Consider the following 22,661-nt stretch of genomic DNA (forward strand, 5'->3'; position numbering starts at 1 on the left):
AAATGCCCCCCTCTTAAAACAGGGGATCCCACCGGCAGTGGTACTGAGGCATCCAGTCCCAAACTCTCAGATACTATCTGAAGATGTTTTCATTATCGACGTGTGACTGTCCCTCCATCAGTAAGGACTACATAAGACCTTGTTTCTGGAGAGCGTCCAATTACCATAGCAGGCATATTCCATTACCTCTCATCATCCAGTTTAACTCTGACACTTTACCCCACATTCAGCTCCTGCAAGAGCCTCACAGAGTGTTTCCTGTCATAGAAGAATCAATGGCCCCTTTTAGCCTCTTCATCCCTACTAAGGACCTTGTCCCCAGGAACAGAGCTAGTTGGCTGGAAGGGTAAAGTGATGCGAATCTGACGTCCTAGCATCAGCTGTGGCGGGCTAAAACCCATGGCTTGAATGGGAGTCGCCCTAAAGGTCAAGAGGGCTAGGTATGGCTCAGATTGCTTCAAAATTAACTTTGTTGTTTGAACTGCCGTTTCAGCCATTCCATTGGCCTGCGGGTAATGTGGACTCGACGTAGAATGGACAAAATCATATTCACTGCTGAAAGAACCTAACTCCGTGGAAGTAAAATGCATCGCTCACTAACTCCATTGGTATGCCCCACCGGGCGAACAAGCTCTTGAGACGAGTGAAAACGGCTTGACTTGTGATCTCATTCAAGGGTGCAATCTCCAAATACCTGGAATAGTAGTCAATCACGACTAGGTACTTTTTCCCGTACAGTTTGCACAAATCAGCAGCTATTTTCTGCCATGGGTCTGCAGGCAGTGGAGTAGAAATCAAGGGCTCCCTTCTCTGAGTAGGCCGGCGTTCCCGGCAAAAGGCACATTTTGACACATGGCTTGTGATGTCGGAACTGATCTCAGGCCAACATACTGTCGTAGTTGCCCTTTCTCTGCACTTTGTAATGCCGAAGTGGCCATCATGAATCCTGCTTAACATCTCCTGCTGCATGCTTACAGGAATAACAATGCGGTCCTGGAACAGCACCACCCCATCCAGTTCAGTGAGCTGGGACCTTTCTGACTGGTAAGAACTTAAAGACATCCAGGCTGCCCGGCTCTCGGGCCAACCTTCTTTTATGTACTTAATAACTTCTTGAAGGTCAGTATCTAAATATGTCTCCTTTCTAATTTGCTCTAGCTTCCCTGACAAAATGGATTTGGATGCCAGAACTGAATCTACATACACTTTCACATCTGATTCTGTTGAAGATTCTTCAGCAGCAGCCAGCAGGAGCCTGGAAAGTGTATCTGCCACTACCAGTTGTTTCCCCGGCACATGCACTGCCTGAACGTTGAACCTAAGCAGCCTCATCAGAAGTCTCTGGCATCTTAGTGGTGTTTTGTCAATATCATAGGAGTTGATTAGAGGGACTAGCGGTTTATGGTCAGTCTCCAGACTAAATTTCTCTAAACCCACTAGGTAACGCTGGAAGCGCTCACAGGCCCAAACTGCAGCCAGGCACTCTTTCTCAATTTAGGCGTATTTCGACTCAGCAGCAGTCAGTGTACGGGAACAGTAGGCGATGGACTGTAGTTTGTTCTCATTCAACTGCAGGAGGGCGGCCCCTAACCCATAACTGCTCGCATCAGCACTAACCACAGTCTTTTTAGAAGGGTCATAGAACCCCAACACTGGGGCAGACCCAAGCAGGTACTTGACCTGCACAAAAGATTCTTCCTGTTAAGGTCCCCAGGCCCAGGCAACATCTTTTTTTAACAACTCTGTGATAGGGTGTAGTATTGTGGATAAATCTGGAAGGCACCTCCCCACATAATTCACAAGACCCAATATTTGTCTCCGCTCATGTACATCAGAAGGACTTTTCATCTGTTCAATAGCAAGGATTTTATCAGGGTCTGGCTTGATGCCATCCCCATTGATAATATGCCCAAAGTAACATAACTCAGCCTTCCTAAAATGGCATTTCTCCTTATTTAATTTCAGCCCGGACTCTCTAATGGTCTGCAGCACACAGCTCAATCACTGATCATGTTCTTCCAATGTAGACCCATACACCAAACTGTCATCCATGACGACTGCTGTGCCCTTGTGGTCCCTTAGGAGAGAACTCATCTCTCTTCGAAAGATTTCAGGAGCAGAGGATAGCCCGAAGGGGAGTCTGTAGAAGCAAAACCGACCTACCGGTGTAATGAAGGTAGTTAGTTTGAGGCACTTTGGATCTAGAGGTATCTGCCAGAAGCCGCTGGAAGCATCCAGTGTAGAGAAGAACTTTGCCCCAGCCAATTTCGGAGCTATGTCTTCAAGTGTCGGCAGCACATATCGCTCTCTCTTCACCGCCTCATTCATCCTTTTCAAGTCTACGCAGATGCGTACCTTCCCGTTTTTCTTCGCAACAGGCATAATGGGGGAACACCAGTCAGTTGCTTCAACAACCTCTTCAATAACTCCCATATTCTTCATACACAGAAGTTCCTTCTCCACTTGAGGCATGAGCGGGAACAAAATTCTACGAGGAGTGGTAATGCTGTATGGGACTGCGTCACCTTTAAGTGATATTCGGACTGGGTTGCAATTCACTAGGCCCAATTCACCAAACATGTCTTCTGAAATCTCATTCACTCTGGCTACCAGGCCCAAACCACAGGCTGCTTTTCTGCTCAATAGGTTGTTAACACACTGACCTGTAATCACATGTACCCACAGCTGGCAAGAAAGCCATATGTCTGCAATTTCTGAACAAAGGGGATCCCAGAGAAGCATTTACAACCATTTGTGCAATAATTGCACAAGCTGTTTGTAAATAATTTCAGTGAGAAACCTAAAGTTTGTGAAAAAGTAAACAATTGTTTTTATTTGATCGCATTTGGCGGTGAAATGGTGGAATTAAATATACCAAAATGGGCCTAGATCAATACTTTGGGTTGTCTACTAAAAATAAATATATACATGTCAAGTTTTCAATGGATTAAAATGACTTTAAAAATACATGAAACCCACATTTTTTCTTGAATTATTCAGAGAATACAATTTTAAAAAAGTTTCCAATTGACCTCTTTTATCAAATTTGCTTCATTCTCATGTTATACTTTGTTGAAGAGATACCTAGGTAGGTAGTGTGCACATGCTTGAAGTACTACAATGCTCTTGCTGATGTCTAACATTGTTGAAAAACTGCTGCCATATGGTTCTGCAGACGCATGCACACTCCTGAGCTTTCTCGTTTCTTTAAAACAAAGGATAACAGGAGAACAAAGAAAATTTGATAATAGAAGTTAATTGGAAAGTTGTTTAAAATTGTATGTTCTATCTGAATCATGAAATAATAAATTGGTGTTTTATTCCCCTTTAAATTAAAATAATCTAAAAAAAGATTTGTTTTTCTGTTCAACCTATAGATCCTTGAAGTAAACTGGAGAAATTTTCATTTTTCAGGAGAGAACTATTGCAGTATAAAAATATTTTCAGCCTAAGGTAAACCAGATCTAAACCTATAAGTCAGTAAATTATTTTATAATCATATAAATAATCTTTCCAAGACAAATAAAATTACCCACTTTGTCCTAATGTCAAATCATTTAAAAATATAAGTATATTTGTTCAAACTGAGTGTAAGTTACACTAGGTTTATATTATAGTTTATTCAAGGATTTCTGCACCCTATAAAGATGTTCACTTAGCTACAAGACATCAGTAGCCATGACAACATGACAGGATACTGGTTGGTAAATATATGGTCATATTAACAAAATATTAATAAAACTACTGTATATTAGTAAAGCAATAGTTTCTGTATGACTAACAGATGTATAAGCAATTATCAAAATTTTAAATGTTGTAAATTAGAGACATTGTGTACCTAGATCAAAATGAAAACAAGTGTCCATGCACCGAAAAACCCCAGGAAATAAATACAAGACAGTCCCTTAAGCCTTAGGCATGTGTAACATCCGGACAAAGCAGCCCCATAAAGAAAGCAGACTTACTGGAGATCTGTTACTCCCTTTATCGGCATCTCCTCCACTCACGCTACACTGCTGGATGTGCTCAGGTATATCTGGGTTAAGGGGGCTCCATGGCGAATTATCACTGGAAAGCCCTGTGGGAAGGTTAGCCCTAAGCGATCTTCAAAAGAATAGAAACCCAGACTGGCTCCTCCAGTTAAAACACATATTTATCCGGTTGATTAAAAAGTTAAAGCACACATAAAATCGACTGCAGGTGCACCTACAGGCATAGGTAAGAGAGATGAGGTCAGGTACCCCTCACAAGTGAAGCGTTTCGGTAGTACCTGTATTCATAGATAGTTTGTTCTCAGTACCGCCTCCTCTATATAGTGACTATTCTTCTCTAGATAACTCTCAATAGGTTAATTCTGGGAAATTCAATTTAGAATATTTAATATTGAATTCTAAGCCTAATATACACGTTGAATTGTCATGATAAAGGAAAGGCAAAAACTTTAAAAATATATCAAGTGTATTTGTGTGTATGTGTATATATATATATATATATACACACACAGTATATATAAATATATATATATATATATATATATATATACATACACAGTATCTCACAAAAGTTAGTACACCCCTCACATTTTTGTAAATATTTTATTATATTTTTTCATGAGACAACAATTTTTTTTTTTAGATCCTTAGAGAGTTTTTTGCCATGAGGTGCCATGTTGAACTTCCAATGACCAGTGTGAGATCGATAACACCAAATTTAACACACCTGCTACCCATTCACACCTGAGACCTTGTAATACTAACAAGTTACATGACACCAGGGAGGCTGTGTGTTGAGTTATTTTGAGGGGACAGCAAATTTACACTGTTATACAGGCTGTACACTCACTACTTTACATTGTAGCAAAGTGTAATTTCTTCAGTGTTGTCACATGAAAAGATATAATAAAATATTTACAAAAATGTGAGGGGTGTACTCACTTTTGTGAGATACTGTATATATATATATATATATATATATATATATATATATATATATATATATATATATATATATATATATATATATATATACAACATAATTATCCAAAAGAGAAATATATACACAGCAAGTATCTTACCTTATATAGTAGTTGTAATGCTCGTGGGATATTCCACTATTAGACCAAACTTGGCCAGTAGTCTTCTTATCCCAGCGTCAAGCTGAAATGATAGGAAATATCCCAGAGCAGAGAAAGTTCACAAAATGAGGTAAGCAGTACTCACAATAGGCAGGGAAGCCTTTGGCGGCAACAGGTAGGGAATCCAGTGGTATGGCAATTCAAGGGTAAACTAATAGAAGGACCAGAAACAGACAGGAATCAGCACCAAAAATCCAATAATTGCAGTTCAGGAATAAACCAATAGAATGGTCAGGCAGGCGGAGTTCAGTAGCAGTATAGCAATCCAATGGTTCAAGGGTTAAACAAGCAGAGTGGTCAGACAGGCAGAGTCCAGCAACTATATGGCAATCCAGTATTTTAGGGTTAAGCAAGCAGAGTAGTAAGACAGGCAGAGTTCAATAACATTATGGCAATCCAGTACTTTAGGGGTTAAGTAAGCAGTGTAGTCAGAGAGGCAGAGTTCAATAAAATTATGACAATCCAGTACTTTAGGGGTTAAGCAAGCAGAGTAGTCAGACAGGCAGAGTTCTATAACAGAATGGCAATCCAGTATACAGAAACAATCACACCCAGGAGCAGGGTCGTCACTAGAAATTTTGGGGCCCCTGACTTAACCATTGATCAGGGCCCCCACCCCCCACCTTTGACATGTGCAATTTTTGACCAAGTGACTAAAACGTATATGCACTTCTTAAGTGTAGTCAAACTTGGAAATTTTGTAAAGGTAGTAACACACAAACACAGAAACACACAGACACACTCATACACTGAAACACACACTCACACATAAGGATTTACATATAGACACTCTAGCAGACCCGCAAAGAAACACACAAACACACTCAGACATAGACATCCAAACAGACACTCAGCACTTGTTTACATTGACCTGACAAGTAATGAGGTAGACTACAGTTTTGTCAAAAACAAAATATTTACAAAACAAAATATGGAGTTCTGATTATCTTTTTGTCAAGGAATATGCCAACTAAATGATGACAACAACATGCAGTGGCTGAAAGGAAGGGCCCTGCACTGCCTAAACAATAATTGAAAGGTTAAATGGTGGTAACTTCCAGAAAGGTCTCATTAGTCTCAAAGTCTGTAGAAAGATGTGAATAATCAGTAGTAAGGTCAAAATGTCCTAAAAAGGAACAGACAATAGACACACACCCACACACTAAAACACAAACCTGCACATAAACCCAAGGAAACACCAACAGAGACAGCCTCAGAAAACACACAAAGACATACACACACACAGAGACACCCACAAAAACACACAGACATACACACAGAGAGACAACCACATAAAACACAGAGATATACATACACACACACCGACATACACACACTCTCAAAGAGACACCCACAGAAAATGCATAGACATACATACATACCCACACCGACCCTCACAGAGACATCCACAGAAAACACACAAAGTCAAACACACCCACCCTTATGGCATCCAGAGAAAATACACAAAGACATACATACACACACCCTCACAGAGACACCCATAGAAAAAACACAAAGACATACGCACACACTCTCACAGACATCCACAGAAAATGCACAGACATACACACCCACCCTCACAGAGACCCACAGAAAAAAAATACATACACACTTATAGAGACACAAACAAAAGCACAAAGACATAAACACAGACACCCACAGAAACACTCACAGGAGGTAACATTTTTGCACATTGCATCCGCTAATTTAACAGTGTGTGACATGCATGATAAAAAAAAATGCAGAAATTAGGAGATCACTTTTTAAAAAATCATATTTGTAAATGTGCAAACAAAAATAATTATGTGAATTCAAAATTGTACATTAATGATCTGGGTAGATGGCTAAATGAAGAAAAGTACTTGAAGAAAATGGTTGACATATGTTTGTTTGTTTTTTTCCCGTTTTCCCTAACCAAGAGCACCACTTCAAATATGGTGTACAAATGTTCCCATCTGTCAGCTGTGCTTATGGATTTTGAAAATGCTGTACTCTATATGGTCTTGGTGGAACCATAAGCTTTGGTACTCAGTCTCATACCATTAGATCTGGCTAAATGCAGGATTTAGGCTTGTTTGTATGTATTTCAAAATTAAGTCAGCTGTAGTGTCCACTGAACAGTGTTAAGTTAACCTGTCTCATTTCAAACACTGAGCAATCTTAGTCTGAGAGCATAACATTTTATGCAGATATAAAAATCTTAGATAAAATGACTCATTGCACCTGAAAAGTCCTTGCATAAAGGGGCAGTAAACTGGACTGTAATTCAAATATATATATATTAATAAAAAAAACTGCCAAAAGGGCACCTACCATTTGTGTATTGAGGAGGAAATATTTCTGCATGGCTTTAAATATATAATTTCTACAGCACTGTCAAATAATCATAAATACACTGCTGCATATTGCTAAAAAAATTGTTTTTATGGACCCCTGGCCCCACCATACAACTACTACCACACTGAAGTTACAATCCGAAATTGTACAAAGAAATACAAAACATTTACTAAGTAAGTCCTACCTCCTTTGCAAATGAAAGTGATCTGCCGTCTGACTCAGGCACACACTATACAAACTTAAGTGCCAAGTCTGTCTCACACTGTGCATTGTGGTTTAGTGCACATTCAGAAATCCTCTCAATTGCAAATGTTTTACTCCTTGTAATAACATTTCCCACACTCAATAGCACTCTGCTGCAGTTGTTCTTGCCTCATGGGGCCCCCTGGCCCATTGGGCTCCTGACAGGAGTCACATGTCAGGGTTTAGTCATCATACACCTCTCTGTACCTTTAACTACTAATTACCATATTGCTATTTAAGGCTCCACCTAATGTTGAACGTTGCTTGGTAATTTGTTCAGTCTCCTGGAGTGACTGACCTGTACACACCCAGCTATTCCCTCCTGTCTAAGTTGGGATTTACTTCAATTGCTTCTATTCACAAGAAGTGTGGATTTGCAGCACCTCACCTGCGATACTGATTCCGGCTCATTCAGTGTATCACTATTCCTCACGCTGCTGGTTGTATCCTGTACTCTCTCATGCTGCTTTCCTGGCGTGTGACGTCATGCCCGACTTCTCTCTGCGTGCAACCTCTGCTGCCACACACACACTGAATCTCGGTACACGCTGACTGCGTCTCCTCCTCTGAACTGCTGCTCTGAACTATGCTGCAGAAACAGCTATTAGGTCCCTAAGACAAGGGAAAAGATTCGTGGAAGAGTATATCACGGATTTCAAATGATGGGCACCGGACACTCAGTGGAACACTCCAGCTCTAAGGAATCAATACCGGATAGGTCTCAGCGAAACAGTAAAAGATGAGCTTGCACGTGGTATCATTCCTGATGATTTGGAAGCCCTTATGACACTTACTATAGGTATAGACCGAAGATTAAGGGAAAGAAAATTTGAAAGATCCTCTGCTGATGCAAGTTACAGAAGAATACCCACTTATCATGCAATTCCCTCAACTTTACCAACAAGGTCCTCTGATGAACCAATGGATGTAGCAGTGATTCGTGGGCCTCTAAAACCCGAAGAAAAAGCTAGGCGCAAATTATTGAACCTCTGTCTATACTGTGCTGCTAAAGACCATACCGTTAAGGATTGTCCGTTACTTCTTCGCCAAAAGAAGGGTAAGAGACCCCCTAGTAATCATATAATTAACATGGTACATGATTTCACTGTCGCTTCCTCTTTCCCTACAGTGGCATCATCGGAAGATAGACGTACAGGCTGTAGTTGACTCTGGCACATCTGGGAATTTTGTAGATATTTCTTTTGTTGTTGAAAATAAGATTCCACTAATAAAAAAGAGTGTATCATTGGCTATACATTTGGTTGATGGCTCTCTATTTCGCTCAGGTCCCATTACACATCACACCATTCCCATTACTGTGATTACAAATTCTGGTCATATGGAACAGTTATCTTTCGATGTACTTCCTACTTCAGTTTACAATATGATACTTGGGTTAAGTTGGTTGATAAGACATAACCCCACTGACTCTTGGTGTGAAGGCTCTGTACGTTTTGATTCTGAATTTTGTAAACATTCATGTTTCACTAGACACTCCTTATGTCATCTATCTGTCCCTAGTCTACCTGATTGTTATAAAGAATTCAGCGACGTTTTTGATAAGGTTGAGGCTGACACACTGCCACCACACAGGTCTTACGACTGTCCTATCGATCTAATACCAGACAGCACCATACCTATTGGCCATATATACCCTCTTTCGGAGCCAGAGTTAGCTCATTTGAAAGACTATTTAGATGACAACTTGAAAAAAGGCTTTATTAGACCCTCCACATCTTCTGTTGGGGCATCTATGTTTTTTGTAAAGAATAAGGACGGTAGTCTTCGTCCAATCATTGACTATAGGCAACTCAACAAATGTACAAAAAAGAACAGATACCCCCTGCCTCTCATCCCTGAACTAATTGAACGGTTACGTGGTGCCGTTATCTATACGAAACTTGATCTCAGGGGTGCCTACAATTTGATCAGGATGAGAGCAGGGGATGAGTAGTTAACAGCTTTCCGTACACTTTACGGCCTTTATGAATACACTGTAATGCCGTTTGGGTTATGCAACGCTCCGGTGACATTTCAGTGTTTCATAAATGATGTCTTCCATGATCTTTTAGATGTTTGTATAGTCATCTATCTGGACGACATTCTTATATTCTCAGACTCATACGACAAACATATGTGTCATGTGAAGCAGGTTTTGTTACGTTTAAGAGACCACCGACTTTTCGCTAAGCTTGAGAAGTGTATATTCAATACAGATACAATTTCCTTTTTAGGATACAACATATCACCATCATATCCATGGAGTCTAATAAGGTGGACGCGGTAACAAATTGGCCTGTTCCCCGTAATAAGAAAGAAATCCAGAGATTTTTAGGGTTTGCGAATTTTTATCAGAAATTCATTAAAGGTTTTTCACATATTGTTCAACCCTTGACTTACTTAACACGTAAACATATAAAATACGTTTGGAATCAGTCAGCAGAGGATTCCTTCATTACTCTTAAAGATAAATTCATTACAGCTCCGATTCTACAGTTCCCAGATCCCAGTTGTCAATATACCCTGGAAGTTTATGCTTCCGAGTATGCTCTTGGGGCAATCCTTTCTCAGAGAAAGTCACCTAAGGAACCCCTTCACCCGATATCTTACTACTCTAGAGTTATGAACTCTGCAGAAATGAATTATGGTATTGGTGACAAAGAACTCCTTGCTATCAAATCTGCTCTAGAGTTCTGGAGGCATCTTCTGGAAGGTACACAACACCCCATTCTGATATACACTGATCATCGGAATTTAGAATTCTTGAGATCCAATAAAACCTTGACTTCACGTCAGGTCAGGTGGAGTCTCTTCTTCTCACGATTTGATTATATCATAACATATCGACCTGGCTCAAAAAATCTCAAAGCAGACTCCCTTTCTCGCAAGGATCCAAAACCTTCGCATGTAGAAATACCAGAATCTATTATACCCTCAGATAGAATAATCTGTCTGACTACAGGCTTTAAAACCTCCTTAAAACAACATTTAGCACAGGACTCATCCCTACAACAATTGGGTTTAACTAAACGTCCGGACGGATTATATTACCATGAGAATCTGTTGTACATACCTGAAGTTCTCATAGAAGAGATCGTTGGATTTGCACATGACTCACTCCTAGCAGGGCATCCTGGGGTCCATAAGACTCTGCATTTATTGAAGAGAGATTACTGGTGGCCCAAAATGGTGGACACAGTCACACTGTACATACAAAGCTGTCCCACCTGCACCACCAAGAAACACCAACATAATCGCCCTTACGGATACCTACTTTCGCTTCCAATCCCTGAAAGACCTTGGATAGATATCGCCATGGATTATATAGTGGATTTACCAACTTCCTCAAATTACAACACCATATTAGTAGTGGTTGATTTGTTTTCAAAAATTGCTCATTTCATTCCTCACAGGGGTCTTCCAACCGCTTCAGAAACTGCCACTTTATTCCTAAATCACATAGTGAAACTTCATGGGTTGCCCAAATCCATCACCACGGATAGGGGGTCACAATTCACATCTAGATTTTGGACCCAACTCTGTCGTACCCTCAATATCTGCAAAAGACTTAGTTCAGCCTATCATCCCCAGACGATTGGGCAGACAGAGAGAACCAATCAGTCACTTGAGCAGTACCTCCGTTGTTATTGCACCTTGGAACAGGATAATTGGCACTCACTTCTGGCCACTGCCGAATTTGCTCATAACAACTCACTCCACTCCTCTATGAAAACCACACCATTCTACGTCAATTATGGATTTCATCCATCATACCATCCTACCTGTACTTCTGTTTCTTCACTGCCTATGGTAAATGACACAGTCAACTCAATTGCTAGAGGTTTTGCTTCCTTAAAATCTGTTCTACAAGATGCACAAGCCGCCCAGAAACATCACTATGACCTACGCCATTCTAAACCCCCAGATTATGCTGTTGGGGACAAAGTGTGGCTCAGTACAAAACACCTACGTTTGAAGATCCCTAGTAAGAAATTAGGTGCTCTGTTTCTAGGACCTTATGAGATCATTAAAATTATCAACCCCAATGCTGTAACTCTCCAATTGCCACCTACCCTAAAGATACATTCAACATTTCATGTATCCTTATTAAAGTGATGGTAAACTCTCCCCTTTATAAAATCAGATCTGGAATGTAAGTGCTATTTTAGATGAAGTTTAATTCATTAGCTGTAATAAAGATGCAGTATAACTTAGTTATTAATATAGATATGAAATTCAAATACTGCATGCTCCTCCGCCCACTTCAAAAGTAAACTTTTCTGTGAACTAACGGATTGAATTGTTGTCCAATCAGCGCTCTCCCCATATGGCACTTTTGTTGTAGCTAGAGCATTGATTGGAGAGTAATTCAATCATTTAGCTGACAGGAAAATTGACTTTTGAAGTGGGTGGTGTAACGTGGGTATTTTAATTTCATATCTATATTAAAAACGAAGTTATAGCGCATCTTCATAGCGCATCTTCATTGCACATGATGAATAAAACCCCATCTAAAATAGTGCTTACATTCCAGATCTGATTTTAAAAAGGGGAGACTTTACCATCACTTTAAAGCCCTACTCTTTGGTCAGGGATACCACCCAGGGTTCTTCAGTTGTTCCTCAAGTAAATTATGATGTAGAATATGAAATTGAGTCTATCTTAGACTCCAGATACCTTTGAAATCAACTCCAGTACTTGGTGAGATGGAAGGGGTATACTCCTGAGGAGGATTCTTGGGAACCATCCACTAACTTTTCCGCTCCCCAACTTCTTTCCTTGTACCACCGGAGACATCCTGAACATCCTGGTCCTTGATCCGCTGAGCGGCTCCTTGAGGGGGGAGTTCTGTCAGGGTTTAGTCATCATACACCTCTCTGTACCTTTAACTACTAATTACCATATTGCTATTTAAGGCTCCACCTAATGTTGAACGTTGCTTGGTAATTTGTTCAGTCTCCTGGAGTGACTGACCTGTACACACCCAGCTATTCCCTCCTGTCTAAGTTGGGATTTACTTCAATTGCTTCTATTCCTCTGTTTCACAAGAAGTGTGGATTTGCAGCACCTCACCTGCGATACTGATTCCGGCTCATTCAGTGTATCGCTATTCCTCACGCTGCTGGTTGTATCCTGTACTCTCTCATGCTGCTTTCCTGGCGTGTGACGTCACGCCCGACTTCTCTCTGCGTGCAACCTCTGCTGCCACACACACACTGAATCTCGGTACACGCTGACTGTGTCTCCTCCTCTGAACTGCCGCTCTGAACTATGCTGCTGTAACGCACTGGGAAGCCGGTTTGTATGAAACTACCCTCAGGAGTTACCAGTCTGTATAATCAACTTACTTCTAAGGATATCTTTATTTGCATGTCACTTGTTACTTCTGAGCCTCAAGTACTTAAGTCTAACTGCCATATCTACTTATTCCTCAGCATACACACGTACTAACTTTGCTTCCATATCAACTGCTTGTTGCTCCCTACATTTGTATGCTTAGTGACTTTAACCATTTGCAAATCTAAACATAACGGTACAAGGCCCTGATCATTCAGGAATTAACCTCTGTGGTATTATATGTGCTTAAACTGAATACAGCACATCAACTTCTCATCTCTGCATATGCTCAAATAACGCTGCAATATATACTGTGAGCCTAACCTGTACAACTACTTCAATAGAGTGTGTGTGTGTGTGTGCAAGCTATGTAAATATTATTTTTGCCTGTGATGCTGGACTGAAACTTTACTTGCAAAAGTGATTAACTATTGACTCTCTCTATGGAATTGGAGTTATCCTATATTATACCATACATAGGTTTAGCTCATTCCTTGTTCCTTTGTATACCATCTTCACACTGTATCCTACAGTAGTGACCCTCAGATCTATGAGCATAACAGGGTTCCACGAGTTAGATCTTAGTGAACCCGAGGTAAGGTGTGAGACTGAGTGGTCCTGCATTAAATCAAGGGTACTAGTTCGTACATATCATTACATCACACCTGTCACCCCCTGATGACGGCCCTGCCCAGGAGCACACTAAGTAACACCTATACTTGGGCAGTGACAGGTAGAAAGTGAGCAACTTGCATAGGTGCAAGATTTGCACCACAGGAGATCCTGACCAGCTTCAGAATGGAAGGAGCGTGCAGCGATTACATCACCACCGCATGCACACAGGAGCCGACTTTCCCCTAGGCAACAAGCAGAATAGCAGTAACGGCGTCCCTAGCAACAGCTAGAGCGGTGCAGCGTGACATTAGTACTGCAGTAATGTAATTAAAAAATTGCTTTCTGAACACTATGAAGAAACAAATTTAGTTCATGCTACAGGTCAAAAACAAATAGAGCATAAGGTTAGAGAAGCAATCAACCTGGATTTGGAAGCAGTTGATAAAGCGTACTTTTTAGATATACAGGGAGTGCAGAATTATTAGGCAAGTTGTATTTTTGAGGATTAATTTTATTATTGAACAACAACCATGTTCTCAATGAACCCAAAAAACTCATTAATATCAAAGCTGAATATTTTTGGAAGTAGTTTTTAGTTTGTTTTTAGTTTTAGCTATTTTAGGGGGATATCTGTGTGTGCAGGTGACTATTACTGTGCATAATTATTAGGCAACTTAACAAAAAACAAATATATACCCATTTCAATTATTTATTTTTACCAGTGAAACCAATATAACATCTCAACATTCACAAATATACATTTCTGACATTCAAAAACAAAACAAAAACAAATCAGTGACCAATATAGCCACCTTTCTTTGCAAGGACACTCAAAAGCCTGCCATCCATGGATTCTGTCAGTGTTTTGATCTGTTCACCATCAACATTGCGTGCAGCAGCAACCACAGCCTCCCAGACACTGTTCAGAGAGGTGTACTGTTTTCCCTCCTTGTAAATCTCACATTTGATGATGGACCACAGGTTCTCAATGGGGTTCAGATCAGGTGAACAAGGAAGCCATGTCATTAGATTTTCTTCTTTTATACCCTTTCTTGCCAGCCACGCTGTGGAGTACTTGGACGCGTGTGATGGAGCATTGTCCTGCATGAAAATCATGTTTTTCTTGAAGGATGCAAACTTCTTCCTGTACCACTGCTTGAAGAAGGTGTCTTCCAGAAACTGGCAGTAGGACTGGGAGTTGAGCTTGACTCCATCCTCAACCCGAAAAGGCCCCACAAGCTCATCTTTGATGATACCAGCCCAAACCAGTACTCCACCTCCACCTTGCTGGCGTCTGAGTCGGACTGGAGCTCTCTGCCCTTTACCAATCCAGCCACGGGCCCATCCATATGGCCCATCAAGACTCACTTTCATTTCATCAGTCCATAAAACCTTAGAAAAATCAGTCTTGAGATATTTCTTGGCCCAGTCTTGACGTTTCAGCTTGTGTGTCTTGTTCAGTGGTGGTCGTCTTTCAGCCTTTCTTACCTTGGCCATGTCTCTGAGTATTGCACACCTTGTGCTTTTGGGCACTCCAGTGATGTTGCAGCTCTGAAATATGGCCAAACTGGTGGCAAGTGGCATCTTGGCAGCTGCACGCTTGACTTTTCTCAGTTCATGGGCAGTTATTTTGCGCCTTGGGTTTTCCACACGCTTCTTGCGACCCTGTTGACTATTTTGAATGAAACGCTTGATTGTTCGATGATCACGCTTCAGAAGCTTTGCAATTTTAAGAGTGCTGCATCCCTCTGCAAGATATCTCACTATTTTTGACTTTTCTGAGCCTGTCAAGTCCTTCTTTTGACCCATTTTGCCAAAGGAAAGGAAGTTGCCTAATAATTATGCACACCTGATATAGGGTGTTGATGTCATTAGACCACACCCCTTCTCATTACAGAGATGCACATCACCTAATATGCTTAATTGGTAGTAGGCTTTCGAGCCTATACAGCTTGGAGTAAGACAACATGCATAAAGAGGATGATGTGGTCAAAATACTCATTTGCCTAATAATTCTGCACTCCCTGTATGTTTAATTGTGTATACTTGTAAATGGCTCAGATTCCAATACTCATAGAAAAGGTTATGTAGTAGAAAATGGTGGTACTTCAACATAAAACAAAATGGACACTGGCTTTAAAGGGACTCTCAAGTCAAAATTAAACTTTCATGATTCAGATAGAGCATGCAATGTTTAACAACTTTTCAATTTACTTCCATTATTAAAATGTGCAGAGTCTTTTTATATTTACACTTTTTGAGTCACCAGCTCTTACTGAGCACGTGCAAGAGTTTACAGAATATATGTATATGTATTTGTGATTGGCTGATTGCTGTCACATGATACAGGAGGAGTGGAAATAGACATCACTGAAATTTGTCAAAAAAAAATCTACTACACATTTGTAGTTCAAACTAACTGCTGTTGCATTGTCTTGTTATCATGCAAATGATTATTCAAATCTCCTGTATTTAATGTTCATTTAAGGAAGCCGAGATCAAGGGATTTAAATACTTACCCCCCTCCCTCACCCAACTCTCTTAAGTCCTCTGGAGATGCCTTTTAGTTCCTGGACCTGGTTACATCATCACTCATGGGTGTGGTGACATCACTAACATCCCCGGATTTCACTGATGCTGATCCACTAGGATTTGAGGGTAAGTGAAGGGGGGCTGCAATAAGCTCTGAAAGTACCCCCCCTCCCCCTCACCCTCCGATTAATGAAACATGGTTGTCATTAGCACAAAACTCCTTGGCTGGATAATGGCTAATGGGTTAAGTACAGAAATAATTTATTAAAGGGACAGTCTACTCTAAAACATGTATTGTTAAAAGATAAATAATCCCTTTATTACCCATTCCCCAGTTTTGTAAAGCCAGCATGTTTATATTAATATACTTTTTACCTCTGTGATTACCTTGCATCTAAGCCTCTTCTGACAGCCCCCTGATCACATGACATTTTATTTATTATCTATTGACTTGCATTTTAGCCAATTAGTGCTGTGTCTTGCACAACTCTATGGTAGGGAGCACAATGTTATCCATATGGCTCACATGAAATAGGAGTGTTTTGTTGTGAAAAGTTAATAAAAAAACATGTGATAAGCGGCGGTCTGTAGTGGCTTAAAAACAGGCAGAAATTTAGAGGTTTACATGTTATAAAGAATATTAATATAACAATGTTGGTTGTGCAAAGCTGGGGAATGGGTAGTAAAGGTGTTGTCTATCTTTTTAAACAATAACAATTTTAGTGTAGACTGTCCCTTTAACAAATTAAAGGAATATAATTTGATTTATAAAGATTTTTAAGTCAGGCAGCAACCTTTTATTAACTGTATGTTACAAGTTTACATCTAAAACCATTTTAATGTTCATAGTCAGTGAAAATGGCAGGAACTTAGAAACGTTTGGGTCCGTGGATGAAAGAATTTAGGAAAATAACATTTGAATTCTAGAGAAAAATTCTTTCTATGTGCCTATATGGGCATTCATAAATCTCTTCCTGAAATGTTTAACTGATTGTTTCAAATGTTCCAACTTGAATCAAATGTTTGAAAATGTTTATGAATGTGGAATTGAATGTACCATTTTATTTAAAAGGTAAAGAGAAAAAAAGAAAATCATTAAGAATAAAAAATGTAACAACCACAATGTTGACCCATTTGGACTTGTATTTCTCTATTTTCAATTTTATTTTCTACCTAAAATAAAATATTACAACATTCAACATTTCAACATTCAAATCGGAACATTCAAAATAACAAAATGTAACATTTCAAATAACAAATATTTAATTGATAGCCAAACATTGCAATTTCTAAACCTACAAACATGTCCAACATTTTATGTTTTAAAGTGAAGGTAAACTTTCACGAATGAGTGCCCGTTTTTTAAAAACAATATTAAAAACAGAGGCACTTTCATTCATGAAAGTTTACATTTCAGCGGTTTTGTTAAAATTCTTCCCTTTTCTTCTTGCAAGCTGGAGCAGCAATTCCCCTGCCCACAGGTCGTCTCCTCTTACATCAGCAATGACGAATCCGGCTTCCTCCAATCACGGCTCCCCCCCCCCCAGAGCAAACAATGCCTGAGGCCACGCCGTGATTGGAGGAAGCTGAATTTGTCATTGCTGACGTAAGAATAGACTAACTGCGGGCAGGGAAATCACTACTCCGGCTTGCAAAAAGAAAAGGTAAGTATTTTAACAAAACCGCTGAAATGTAAACTTTCATGAATGAAAGTGCCCGTTTTTAAAATTATTTTTAAAAACCAGGCACTCATTCGTAAAAGTGTACCTTCACTTTAAGCAAAATGTGAAACAGTCTGTAATCTGTGGTTAGAGTGTGGAGACCGCTCACAAAACCTGTAATTTTCCACATTCTCTTCATATTTCCCAATCAACAGTAAAATAAATGTATATTATTGTTTTACAAACAAGAAAACATACTTTAATTTTAGGGACAGAGGCTCTTACATCAAAGTATATGTGAGCCTATACTTTTGTATTTAAAGATACACATTACCTATATGCTATATTACTTGAAAGTCATGCAGCATATTGGTAAAAAGCTGATAAGAAAATATAAAATAAGCAGCTCTATGTAAAAAGGAAGATGTTTCACATCACAATTTTCTCATTAGTCACATTCCACTGTAAAGTGACTTTAAACGGATAGTAAAGTCCAAATTAAACTTTCATGATTCAGTTAGGGCATGTCATTTTAAACAACTTTCTAATTTACTTTTATCATCAAATTTGCTTTGTTCTCCTGGTATTCTTAGTTGAAAGCTAAACCTAGGTAGGCTGATATGCTAATTTCTAAGCCTTTGAAGGTCGCCTCTTATCTGAATGCATTTGACAGTTTTTCCCAGCTAGAGAGCGTTAGTTCATGTGTTTAATATAAATAAAATTATGATCATGCACAAGGAGTTATTTAGGAGTCAGTATTAATTTCCTGAAATGCAAGTCTGCCAAAAGATCTGAGATACGTAGGCAGTCAGCAGAAGCTTAGATACAAGGCAATTACAGAGGTAAAAAGTATAATAGTATAACAGTGTTGGTTATGCAAAACTGGGGAATAGTAAATAAAGGGATTATCTATCTTTTTAAACAATAGCATGTTTGGTGTTTACTATCCCTTTAACCATCCAATCAGGATGCTTGACCTGGGACTTGCAAGACAGGGTGTATCTGGCATGTGCAGCACAGTCACTTAATTTTCTTCCTCAGTTGAAAGAAGTTTACTATAAAATCTTGCACAATTAATTTGCTTTTCCCCATGTAGATGGCAGTAAAAAAGAGTATTTGAAGGAAAAGCACTCTGATGAGCTGAAATGTTTTTTAGTTAAAAAAATCTTCCTTTTTTAAACAATGTCCAAATATCTAAAGCTCTCTGTCCATGTGAGATTATCTAATCACATTCAGCCAGTTCTCACCAGTTGCAAACCTGCTTCTAAAATCTCCCAAGATTGAAAGAACAGGTTGTTGGATGTCACCATCTTCCTTAGCCAATTACAGCACAGCAATTAAGCTACAGACATTGCTATTGCAAGGCCATGGCCATAGCCCCAGCCACTCTACAGTCAGAGCGCAAGCTGGTTCTGAAACAGCACTAAAAAAGATGGTTCCTAAATAGCACTACACAAGATGGTTCCCAAACAGACCCAGAACTGCAAAGACTTGGTGCTGCTGGGTGGTTTGGGAGCTGGAAATTTGCAAACTTTTAGTGCAAGATTGAAAGTTTGTTATGGAAAATACTGGTGGGATTAATTTTTAATATTTACAGAAATAATAAAAAACACAGGTCTTAAGACCAACTGTTCCATAAGGAGCTACAAATAATGCTTTATTTCACGCTAACAACACACACCACATAAAATGTAAAGATAGGGAAAACATATAGGCCTCGATTTATCAAAGTTTCAATCTTGGTGCATTCTCTGGTATCAATATGCTCGCCAGACATTGCTGCTGCGGATCTGCATACAACACCCTTATTTATCAAAAAGTCGGTCAAAAACACGGGCGTCAAGTATAGAGCGATGAGCATCCGACTTTTTATAAATTTAAAGTCAACGATGTTGCGGATATCCTGTTTTTTCCAATGTTATTTATACCATTTCATTACTGTCCGTGAACAAGCACATTTCTCTAAAGCTAATCTTTTATTTTTTTATCTGTTAATGTTTTTTTTTTATTTTTTTTTTATTGTTTATAACTTGCAGTATATACCAATAAGAACAGCTTTACCTTGCCACACCACGCAGGGTGCCAAGGATAAACAAAGCAGACAAAACAATTGATATATCCAGTTAATTACTTAACATCAATACATAGTACATATTGCTGGGTTTTCCAACTTTTATACACTACAAACCAACAAAAAGAGAGAAAAAAGAAAAAAGAGAAAAAAAAAAAAAAAGGATTAACACTCCACCCCTCGAGTCCCCCTCCTGCCTCTATATATCCGGAAATTCCCTCTCGGCAATGGCTAAGTCTAGATATAAGGTGCCCTTAAAAGGTGCAATAAGTTGTTTTTGAATTTCTATGGGCAAGGCTAAAATAATATTCTTCCATTTAAGGAAGAAACGCTTAATTTGGGGGTCTGAATTAACGGAGGTGTCCATTTGTTCCATAATTATCTGATTTTGTAACTTCAGTTTAAATTCTACCATATTTGGCGTCTTAGTGGATTTCCAATATTTCAAAATGAGTAATCTGCCTACCATTATTACTGCATTAAGCTGGCGGGTATTTTGGTGTTGGGTTGCGTGTTCATTGTCAATTAAAAAAAGGACATTATTCTCTAATATTTTAAATTGGTTATGGTTTACTTTATTTGTCCAATAATTTACCTTATGCCAGAGTTTCTTTATTTTAGGACAGCTCCAGAAGCAGTGACGTAAATCTGCATTTCTAAGTTTACATTTATGACAATATGCACCTGCCTCGTCCCAATGAGCTTGAATTTTGGGGGTGATATACGCTCTATTTATTAATTTTAAATGTGACTCCCTCCATGATGATGAAATAGTTGCCGCATCTACTAGCTTAACACTTTTCTGAATCACCTCTACTGAGACTTGCCAATCCTGAGCAATCTTTTGGACGTGCTTCTGACCAAGAAACCTTAAGACTGTCTTATATAAAAATGTAATAGAGTATTTACCTACTTTAAATAACTTAATTACTGGTCTCAGGATACACCAGTCCTCCTTGTCCTGACCTAGCACCCCCAGAGTCTGTATGTAATTACGGGCCTGTAAAAAGGCATAAAATTCTTTATTTATAAGTCCAAATTCATTTTGAAGGTCCACAAAGGACTTACATCTCCCTATGGTATGGTCTATGATTTGGGATATGAACCTTAGCCCTTTCAGCGCCCACTCTCTGAAAGTTTTGGACTCAAGTGCCGGAACAAAACCAGGATTGCCCATTATAGGTAGGTATTCTGAATACCCATAATTAATATTTATTTTTTTAAGTATTTTTTGCCACGCAAAAATAACATTGTAGATGGTAACTATTTGTCTAACTTTACGAGGACATTCTATTGCTGGACAATGAAGGAGAGCCGTAAGCACATACGGATATACAATAGACTTTTCAAGGTCTTGTGTTGCATAGTATTCTGCATCAGTTAGCCAGTCTAGTGCTACCTTTGAGATTGCTGTTAGATTATAGATCTCTATGTCGGGTAATGCCAACCCGCCGTCACTCCTAGCTAAAGTTAATATCTTAAAGGCAACCGCTCTAGGCTTGTCTCCCCAGAAAAACTGGAGGCATGCTTGTTTAAGTAGTGTTAAAGCTTGGTGCTTAATCAGGAGCGGGATGTTTTGCATTAAATACATCAATTTTGGAAATATTATCATCTTTATCAAATTTATTTTGCCTGTTAAGGTTAATTTAAATTTTGCCCAGTTTTTAAGATCTTTAAATATTTTAGCAAAGAGAGGGGGATAGTTAAGTCTATACCAATCATTACTATCTAGAGATAGCTTAATTCCCAAATAGGTAAATGCTTCCACAGTTTCATTAAACTAAAAGCAAAGATAGGAATTTTCTTGTTTCGACAGCCAAAAGATCTCTGACTTTGCTGTATTAACTTTGTAGCCTGAAAAGGCGCTAAATTCCTGCAGAATTTTCATTAGTCTGGGAATAGTATCCTGAGTATTGGACAGAAATATTAATAAGTCATCTGCATATAATAGGGTTGTCATCTGTCTCGCGTTGATTCTAATGCCTTCAATATCCTTCCTTAGGCGAATAGCCAGTGGCTCCAGTGCCAAATTAAATAAGTATGGGGATAGGGGACAGCCCTGTCTTGAGCCTCTGTATAATTGAACATTTTCTGTGGGCCTATCATTAATTATAATAGCAGCATTAGGTTGCTGGTAAATTAACTGTACAAATTTTGCGAACAAGCCCTCGACTCCAAACCTGGAAAGAGATGTAAATAAGTTGTCCCAGGTAATGGAGTCGAAGGCCTTCTCCGCATCTAGTAATACTATTGCTGCATCCGTTACTCTGTCTATAATTTCAATTTTTCCCTTCTGTGCTGCGTTCTGGTATACATCCAAATTCAGCTGAATTTTCCTTAAATTACATGAGGAATTTCTCCCAGGCATAAAGCCTACTTGATCCTTGTGAATAAGAGGATCCAAGGCTAGTTTAAACCTGTTTGCTATGACACTGGTTAATAGTTTATAGTCCCCATTTAAAACTTATGAACTTATCTCTTCTTTATCTTTCCCTTTTTTTTTTAATTAAGGCTATTAAAGATGATGTAAAATACTTAGAGCATGGCATACCATCTATGTAATAATTGTTAAATAATTTTACCAGAGTCGGTACAATTTCCTCTATGAGGCATTTATATAGCTCCACCGGTATCTGATCAGGTCCGGCAGCTTTATTAGCCGGTGATTTCTTAATAGCATTGACAACTTCTTGGTGGGAGATAGGTTTGTTTAGCTCTTCCAAGTTAACTT

This window comes from Bombina bombina, chromosome 11 (genome assembly GCF_027579735.1).
Source record: "Bombina bombina isolate aBomBom1 chromosome 11, aBomBom1.pri, whole genome shotgun sequence".
NCBI lineage: Eukaryota > Metazoa > Chordata > Amphibia > Anura > Bombinatoridae > Bombina > Bombina bombina.